The sequence below is a fragment of the Lipotes vexillifer genome, unplaced genomic scaffold, assembly GCF_000442215.2.
Source record: "Lipotes vexillifer unplaced genomic scaffold, Lipotes_vexillifer_v1.1 scaffold1179, whole genome shotgun sequence".
Taxonomy (NCBI): domain Eukaryota; kingdom Metazoa; phylum Chordata; class Mammalia; order Artiodactyla; family Lipotidae; genus Lipotes; species Lipotes vexillifer.
The window spans coordinates 1,505,687-1,516,144 of record NW_006783890.1 but is presented as its reverse complement, the minus strand read 5'-3'; the positions used below and the strand labels follow the sequence as shown (position 1 = coordinate 1,516,144).

The 10,458-nt window shown below is 38.2% G+C and overlaps 1 protein-coding gene across 1 annotated transcript in view; it reads left to right on the top strand.

Moving 5' to 3' along the window:
• SPAG16 (sperm associated antigen 16) overlaps window positions 1–10,458 on the top strand; it is a 906,862-nt gene that overhangs the window by 405,867 nt on the left and 490,537 nt on the right. The window lies entirely within an intron of this gene.

The following is a 10,458-nucleotide window of genomic DNA, read 5'->3' as shown; positions in this document are numbered from 1 at the left end:
GGGGGACAGCTGATCTGCTGTATAAGAGGATGGAAAGATATCAAGTAGATTTAAGATAAGTGAAGTTATTAAATCAGATGAAATTTTACAGGTCACTGGAACCTTATATTGAGAAGAGATAAAGCAGAATGTGCAAGTACACAGAACCAAAGACTCTTATGCATTCTTTTACCTCTGTGAGTGAGGTAGAGAGGACTTCAGACTTGGGAATTTAAACAAGCAGGGTTAAGGGGTTAACACTACAGCAAACACTTAACCATCTCTCCTGATTGCCCTTGCAGTGAGATTCCCTCTCCTCGCTAAGGACAACAAAACGTTAAAACATAAACAAACTACACACACACACACACACACACACACACACAAATACACAGACACAAATATAAGCACATAATACAAAAATAACTGGAAGCAGAGCTTTATGGTATAGGAGAAGCACTGGGTAATTTCCAGAGGGGTCTGTGCTACAGACATTGAGTGCTGCAATAAGAAAAGTAATTTGAGTTATTTATTAAAGGAGTGTTGATTAAGCTGTGTGCTTCAGAGAACTGGGAATGGTGCATAACCTTTTATTTCTCCCACTGAATTTGGTAGAACTCAGGGTAGACAATAAATCATGGTATTGAATATCTGTGCAGTTGCTCCTGTTCTAACTGATTGTAATACTGGGCTGGGCAAAAACAGAAGGTCCAGGGCTTACCTGAAATCGTAGCAGGTTACTGCTTGGATTGCTCTCTCTGTCCCCTTTTCTTACCCAAAGTGGGTAGTTCGAAATAGAATAGGGAATCAATACATACCTCTTTTTTTTTGTTTCTTTCACATGGAGTAGAAGAAGGAAGAGGTCAGTAGCATCTACGATGCAGAGACAAATGCGTGGTAATAAAAGACAGATGAAGCAGCATCTTACTACATGGACAATTATCAGGACCCATTTCATATCTGTTTCTTGCTTGCTTTTTTTTTTTTTGCCGTACACGGGCCTCTCACTGTTGCGGCCTCTCCCTTTGCGGAGCACAGGCTCCGGACGCGCAGGCTCAGCGGCCATGGCTCACGCGCCCAGCCGCTCTGCAGCATGTGGGATCTTCCCGGACCGGGGCACGAACCCGTGTCCCCCTGCATCGGCAGGTGGACTCTCAACCACTGCGCCACCAGAGAAGCCCTGTTTCTTGCTTTTCTTAATCTGCCATTGTGTGGATCCATTTTTGTCTACCTTGTTCCCTTTAGGATTTATGTCCCACCATAGCAAATCTTAGCAGATCTCACTTTGGCCTGATTGGCCATCTAATTCCTCCCCTTAAACTTACACTTTTTATTTTATTCATCAATTCTGGCTGTGTACATCTGGCCACCAACCCTGAATTCCACTTGTCTGTGTTTTTAAATAGCTTTAGTAAGGTGTTTTTATAATCTCAGTTCTTACTACTGTCCCCTTCATCCGACTCCCTGTTCCTTCTCCTCAGTCCCCTGGAAACTGATGGGGGCTCACTCACTGGTGCTCTTCAGCTTCCTCTAATATCACCAGCTACACACAGGGAGTGCCAATTAGTTCCCTTCTCTTGTCCCCATCAGTTCTGCCACATGGCCTCTGACACAAATGAGACATGATGATGTAAATTCATTCAGTCTTAGCACATTTTTCAATATAGAAATTGAGACTCAGGACGATTTATGTAACTTATGATAATTTCAATATATGTCTCAAATTGCAAAACTTACTTTGTAAAAAAGTATTGAATTTTAGCCAGTACTCCTTACTAATAAAGCAGCCATACATAATTCATTTTGGCTTTCTAATTTACTTATCAGACAGGTACCAAAAGAAGTTGTCAAGAGTTAAACATCATCACAATCATCACACTGGCTTGGTGGTTTCTAATAAATTAGGCCAAGTTCAGAACAGACTTTTGTACTATACTTCAATGTATAAATGTACCTCAATTCCATGTCTTAAGTGGTAACACTTCCAATTATTCCTAGATTATATGTAGCTTATATTTCTAAATATCCTCCTTGAAAAGAGATGTTTCATGATAGAGCTCTTACCATGAAGATGTTTGACTTAAGCTTAGAAAAGCATCTACTCTGTGTCACTAATATACTAAGGAAATGGAAAATTCTTATATTTATAACTACACAGAATTCTTGTAGATTGCTGAAACATGAAATATCCAAATAAACTTTATTATTGAAATGGGTTTCTTAAGAATATAAATGTGTAATGTAACTTTTCAAACTTGTTAAACCATAAAGAACTACACAGCAATTTCATAACATGAAACACAGTGTATATAAAACTATGTAGCATAAAATGTTCAGCTGCTAAGGTAGCAGGAACGTTCCAGGAGCTCTTTTCATAAATCTGGAAGTAGTTGACCTGTTACATTGATCTTCTTTATTCCATTTACCAAAATAGTGGGGCCTGTATTCCTCTGTCTTTGGAGTTTATAAATTTCATTTAGTTGACTCTGTGTATCTTGAAATGGTCTTTCTTTCACATATTAGAACAACTTCTGGAACAAGAACTTCTGGAGAAGATGGAAATTATACATTGTTTAGCTTAAGAATATCCTTTCTTAAGGTTTGTTTTATTTAATAAAACAGGAATGAAGTGAAGGAGACAGGATAAATGATATTACATTTTTTAATGTGAGAAAACAAACATAATAAATTTAAATAGCTTTTCTTAAGGCCCCTGATCTTAAGAATTTTAATTTGGGAGATAATTGGGAAACAGCCTGGCTTGTGCACTCACCAAAGTGGGAGCTCCCTCCACGCCATGAAACAAAGATGCCCAGCTGTGTAGATGAGGTGGTAGTATACTTTGCAAGATTATGAGGCTGCATATTTGCATATATGTTGACTTTTCACAAATGATCTTTGAGTCTTGGTGGAAAATCTTTACATTTGTATATGTATTGGGGGAATTTTTCTTATAAAAATACAAATCTACAAATTTCAATGGAGCATTTTTATAAGTATATAGAAGAGGTAACAAAAATAGTATTGCCCTAGAGATGAGCCAGGACACACATACAATCTTGCCTGCCTCTTCCCTTGCCCATGACTGGGATTAGAACTACCAGCCACGCAGCAAGGCAAGGGGAAGACTATTTGTTACCCTACCTGACTCCAAATTTACTGTAAGTATGAGGTTGGAAGAACACTGCACAAGAAAAATAAAAAGGAAGTGTTAGTCTTTATGACTAACTACCCTCTGGGGCATTATTAATAATGCCACAAACTGTGAAAACGCCTCACCTATTTAATAAAAATGAAAGGTAGGTACTACTTTCCAGATCCTGACAATATAAATCCTATATAGTCTTGAATAAAATCTATAATATTACATTTTTAAACTTAAAGTGCCCAGGAAGTATTAATATTTCATATTTTCACATTTTCTTAGCTGACTTCTGAAAAAGAATGTGACCTGATATCTTATTTTGACAGATTTTTTCATTGTTTTGTGCACACATTTGTTTTATGGCTTTTAATCCATTTTACTTTGGCACTTTTTTAAAGTACACTTAATAATTTAATATTCTTTATTAGTGAGAAGAACTATGAGTTGACTGTTCCTGAGGATAATGGCAAAAAATATTAATATACTAAAGTGACACCTTTCATAATAATGAGGAGCTGTGTGTTAAATGGATCTAAAGCCATTATACTTGTTACTACTGTATACTCCTAGCTACTGTTTTGTTTTTTTTTTTTCTCTTGCTCCCCACTTTCTCATTTTCCACACAGGAGCTGGAGAGATCTTTTAAATAATTATCATTCATATATTGGTCTCCTACTTAAAACTAGTCAGTGATGTTAGGATAAATGCCAGTCTCTTTTTCTCAGCCTGTGAGGCCCCATATGATCTGGTCCTTGCTTTCCACCTGCTCATCATCCATCCTCAGCACAGTCCTCGCCTCTCTCTGTAGTCACCCTGGCCTTCCTTCTGTCCCTTGAATACACCAACTCCTTTGAGCCTTAGCACTTTTTTTTTTTTTTTGCGGTACGCGGGCCTCTCACTGTTGTGGCCTCTCCCGTTGCGAAGCACAGGCTCCAGACGCGCGGGCTCAGCGGCCATGGCTCACAGGCCCAGCCATTCCACGGCATGTGGGATCTTCCCGGACCGAGGCACGAACCCGCGTCCCCTGCATCGGTAGGCAGACTCCCAACCACTGCGCCACCAGGGAAACCCGAGCCTTAGCACTTTTGCAGGTGCAGTCACCTGTGCCCCTAAATTGTCTTAAAAATGCTTCTTCCTTCTTGCCATTCTGATCTTGGCTAGAATGTCATGTCTTCAGTGAGGACTCTGGTAACCACCTCATCAAAAATAACATTCTCGGGGCTTCCCTGGTGGCGCAGTGGTTACGAATCCGCCTGCCAACTCAGGGGACACGGGTTCGAGCCCTGGGCCGGGAAGATCCCACATGACTCAGAGCAATGAAGCCCGTGCGCCACAACTACTGAGCCTGTGCTCTAGAGCCCACGAGCCACAACTACTGAAGCCCGCGTGCCTAGGGCCCGTGCTCTGCAACAACAACAACAAAAATAACATTCTCCTACAAATCATTGTCATATCACTTTGCTGGGTTTTCTCATAGCTAGGCTATTCTGTTCAGTCATTTGATTGTTGCTGTTTGTTTCCCCACATTCACATGTAAGCTCCCTGAGAGTGCTGCTCCTGTCTGTTTTGCATACTGCATCGTAGGCTCTTAATCCATATTAGTTGAAATAAAGAGTAAAAGTTGCATGTTAGAGTGCTTTGTAAATCCTGATGCATACCCAAATATAAGATGCAGTTATCAGCTGAGCAACAGACAGATGTTTTGTATATTTTTGTCCTAGTCAGCTGGATAAAAGCATGTGCAGTGTGTGACTGTGTGCTATCGTTAAGGATGAGTAGATAGTGGTCACCCACTGTTCACAGGGCACACATTTTGATATTGATTCATTTTCAACCCACTGAGCATCTTCTGTGTTGGAAATAATTAGAGCCTGTGAACTGAAGTGAAGGAAACATTTGCAATGCTGAATAACCTAAAGTGAAGACAGGGGTATCTAATTAGTCTTTCTTGTGACAATCTTTTTTTAGATTAATATTCTTCTCTCTGAAAAGTCTAACAGTGGCGCTTATGTCAGTGACTCTGTTGATAATTAATAGTGTTCGCCATACACCCCCACACATGCCCTCCAAAATATCCTTGTGTAGCGCCACTACTGGAAAGAACAATTTCAATTAGAGAGGAGAGATTCTGAAGTGTATATCACGTGGTCTATTATAAGGGATGTGCCCTATTATAAAAGAGAGAAAATCTCTGATAGAACATAATATTTTATGTAACATGCCTGGTATATTGTTTAACAAAACATTTTATGGATGCTTCATCAGGACATGACTTGATTAAGAGGCAGGATTAGCATTCACCCACAATTTCCTTTTTTGAATCCTTAAGATGTTTTCCTGTACTATTTTCACCCTAGTCACAGGCTTATTAACTTAGGAAGGAGGTGACAGGGCCTTTGTCTTTGAATCTTGCAATTATAATTAATAGTAAGTTAAAGGGAAGCAGAAAGGTTATATTCAAAATTTAAAGTAAAATGACTTTGTGGCACTTAGGGCAGGCACCAGGAAGATATTAAGTAAGAACTCATTATGCTTATTAATTAGAACTTCGGGAAGACATCTTTGAGAAGGAAAATCATTTTATGATTAGTTAGAAGAGGGATACCTATTTGTGGACAGAACATGAGGAGAGGAACTGTGTTGTCTTCATCTCAGTATGCCCAGGGCCTCGCAGAACCCATCCCCAGTGACCAGCAACTACTTGATGCTACCTGTGTACATGAAGGCAGGGAGAGGGGTCAATGTGTACGTATTGTCCACTGTTTCCCACAATACATTCCTAAAAACCACATTATGAAAGAGACCACCACAAAGCTTCCTTATGTTCATGTGTGAAAGTATTATGTGTGGGTCCTACATTATTGTCAGAGGATTTAACATCAAATAAAGTACAGCAATGTCTGGTGTCTGTCAAAACCACATGGAAACATCATTTTTCTCTAAATATTTACAATTTTAAGGACTAAATTTACTACTTGTGAACTTTAAAAGAGGCATGTGTAGATGATAGAAGTTTACATTGAAGGGCCAGGTTACAGTGAAGTGCAATGATGTTCAATAATAATAATAATAGCTAATATTTATGGAAAGCTGACCATGCTTAAATGTTGTTCCAACCACTCTATGTATACCAACTTATCCTCACAGCACAATACCCTTATGGGTCAGTTTTAGTATTCCCTCCTTATTTGTGAAAAGGAGAGTTACATAGCTATGGCAGAGACCATATGGTCTATAAGCCTAAAATATTTACTCTCTGGCCCTTTAAGAAAATGTTGGTCAACCTCAGCTTTAGATCGTAAGTACTTGTTTGTCCAATCAACTTTGATCTATTTCTCCACCACTCTGAACCTAACCAGTGCCCAACTTCCAGAAAATAAGTGACAATAGTTAAAACCTTTTCACACATCATTAGAAAAATGACAAAAAAAATTATCAGTGTTTTTGAATTTCAAGATACATCTCAATAAATTCCCTAGATAAAAATACAATCTTCAGCCTGGCTTCTTCTCCAATGTTATCATCTTAAAAAAGGAAAGGGATGAGGTTCTGAGCTCACTTTCCAGAGAGAGATGGACTCTGGAGACAGTCTGCTCAAATTCATATCCTCCCTCTGCCACTTCCTAGCTTTGTGACCTTGAGTAGATCATTTAACCTCTTTGTGCCCCAGTTTCCCTATCTGCAAAGTAGGAATAATAATAGACTTAACTCATTGGGGCATTATGACCATTAAATGAGTTAATGTATGCCATTTGGAGATCAGAAACTGACTCCTATAAATTGTTAGTTCTTTCTCCCATTTTTAAACTTCTTTAAAAGACTGATTTAGAGATAAATAGAATGATGAAAGTTGAGGCCTGAATATACTAAGAGAATTCTCAATGAATTAAATGCTCATGGAATCAATGCTTATTAAATATCCTTCTACATTTATGCTTTATCTATTCTTTACAGAGAATATTTATTTATTCTTTGAAGAGTGCTGTATGAAAATAGGTGAATAAAACAATGCCCTCTGATAACTTAAAGAATAATACAAGGCTCATTATATTAGCACAAGAGAACAAATTAATGAGTTTGTTAAGTGCAACATGTAATATATTAGCACAAAAGCCTTTGTAGATCAGAATGTATGAGGGGTGCTACTCACCTGGTTTCTCTTATAGGACCAGAGCATTTTATTGTAAAGAGCAGGGTTCTCTTTTTAAGACTGTTATGTCAGGTGGTACCCAGCTCTGATATATACACTGAAAATTCCTAATGTGTTCTTTAACTCAGGACTTAATAATGACTAAATGACTTTAAACATTTACTGGGAATGATATCTCCCATCTCTGTTAGAAGAATTATTGATACTTACAGTACACACGTATAAATAATAAACTATGAAAGACTGACACTAAGTAAAAATGTCTAAATTCATGATCCTCAAATTCAGACCATCCTGGATTCAAAGTCAGCCTCCATCTATTATCAAACTTGAGCAATTTACATAATATCTCAACCTCTGTTTACTTAGTCATAATATAATAAAACTAACTACCGAAGTCAGTCCTCCTGTCAGACATATGACAAGTGTGTACTGAATAGCTAATATATCCCAGCCACTGTTGGGGGTGAGTATACAGCAAGTACACAACTTGCCCTCATGAGCTTTCTTTCTACTTGCTGTGAGAATTAAGGATTTAGTACAAATTCTGGTGTATATTTAGTTTTCAAACAGTGTTGGATATTATTGTTGTTAATTGATGATGGAGAGAAGGAGGAGGATTTCAGACACCAGTGCGTCATTATGGAGTTGATAATGACACTCAACTTCACTAAACTTCTGTATCTGGGGGAATATTTCTGGTCTGTGGCCCCTGACCTGTGTTCTCCATCTTGATCATCTCCCACAGGGAATGTTTGGAATCAGAATCTGCAAGTCTTTTTTTTTTTATCTTTTTTTTTTTGGCGGTATGCGGGCCTCTCACTGCTGTGGCCTCTCCCGTTGCGGAGCACAGGCTCTGGACGTGCAGGCTCAGCGGCAGTGGCTCACGGCCTCAGCCGCTCCGCGGCATGTGGGATCTTCCCAAACCAGGGCACGAACCCGTATCCCCTGCATCGGCAGGCGGACTCTCAACCACTGCGCCACCAAGGAAGCCCAGGATCTGCAACTTGATTGGGGATCTTTATCACTATGACCCTGTCTTTGCTGGTGCACTTATTCTGTGACTAAATAACAAGTACTTGTTGATTGATTCTTACGAGAGCATTAAATTCCCTTCTATACACGCTGGAAATATTTCTAATCACTTAAAGACCATTTCATAGATGACGTAAATTATGCTTTTTAAAGAATAAAATATCAGTGTTTGACTGAAACTGGTCCAGAATAATTAGGAAAAAAAGTCATATGTAATGTTAGAAAAGAAATATATGCATAGAGAAACTGAGAGTGGGATTAGTGGGATCAGTGCTCAGGAAGTTCAGGTGTTATGGAGGGGCCCTCAAAGTAGAAGGGTTCAAAAGAGTCTGGAAAATCACTTCCAAAACTGATTAACCACCAATAGGTTTGTGTTTATCTTTTTTTTCCCTTAACTTCTACAAATAGTTTCCCCCACAAAAGTCATTTTGGAAACTTATCTTTCAAAGTTCGTAAAGACATCAATGATTTTAGTTATCTTCACGTAAAGAGGGTAATTTATCATCAGTCAAGTGTGCATGTTTCTGCCTGGAAAGCTGTGAGCTAACATACATCATACTCAGTAGCTTCAAGGATTTGGTTTGCCTTTTTATGTGTGTTTGAATATAGAATTCATTTCAATCTGACATTTTTTACCTCTCATCATATTTTTCTTCTAATTAAGTTCTATAAATGTATCCTCTCCCCAGTTTCAGCTGTAATAAATTCCTTTCCTGAACTGGCCTTCTGGAAGTCACAAACCAATTATGATGAATTACAAAATGAATAATTCCCCTTCTACTATGTTTATTTTGAGCAGCAAAGTGCTAGAGAAAAGGGAAACTGTTTCACCAGAAAGAAGGCCCTGCTCATAGTAGCACATACCTGTGAGTTGAATAGTTCCAACACTGACCCCAGCAAATTTCCAAAACTGGATAGGTCTAGTGGAAAGACATGATTTTTCAGCTCACAATTCTGGGGTTTAATGGTATTATTGGAAGGGATCCATAAGGAGAAAAGTTTTGCTCTCATGTAAGCCCTGGAGTTACTCATGTAGGTATGGACCCAGACCATGATTTCTTTGGGAAATTGATTTCCTAAGGTCCTTTTTTGCAGAAGAAGGGAACAATGCCATTCATAGAATGGACTGTGGGAGAAATGAATGTGTAATTCTTATTTTTTAAGTCATTATTTGTTTCACTTCACTATATAGGCAAGTAAATGCATTATGTCTTTGATTTGAGATGGCTATGTTGAAACTCAACAATTCGTTGCTAATATTTAGGCTGGTATTTTAATAGGTGCTTAACATTCGGCACATTCGTTCCCATTACATTGTAAGGCATAGATGAAACGCTATATAAATAAGATTAAAGCATTGCCATAGATAAAATATCAGGCATTAACCTTTTAGACTCTTGATTTTAGAATGGATTAGCTTCAATAAATAAATAAACAGCCACAATGATCATAGTTTGGTTCAAATAATACTGCTTAATGTGTTAATCACTAATTTTACATACTTCTTTCTCAATTCCCTCTATGCCTTTATAGAGTAGGAATTGTCTTTTGCATCCTGAAATCATTACTGTAATTTGTGTACTGTGCATTGACTGAAGCAAATTTAAGTGGCATATTAATGAAGAATTTGAGCTTCTTTGTGTAGATAGTGGACCATGGAGTTAATGTTTCATTTATAGAATTTATTACAGAACTATGATAATGTGGTTATGATTCATGATCTTTTCCTAGATAATGCCTGATTTAAGATATACTATAGTCTGAATAGACGTTTGCTTTTATATAATAAGCATGGCTACTGGTCCAAGTATCCTAACACCAAATTTTCATTGGCATAACTTTTCCTCTCTGAAAGAAAAAAACAGAATTATTGTTTCAAACCAGAATTAGACATGAGCATTCACCTAAATCAACCATCCCATTTTTCAAAGGAGGAATCTGAGATCCAGTGAAGTTAATTAGATTGATGGCATTCAAGAAGCCATAAGCTAGAGCTATAGCCAGGATGTCGAACCTGGCGCTTCTGGCTTCTGAGCCAGCATTCTGAGTAAGCTGTCCTGCCTGGCTGAAATGGATCATCCCTGCCATTTCATTTGTTCCCAGTATGAAACCATTCACTGTTATCTCCCCATAACTACCTTTTTTTCTC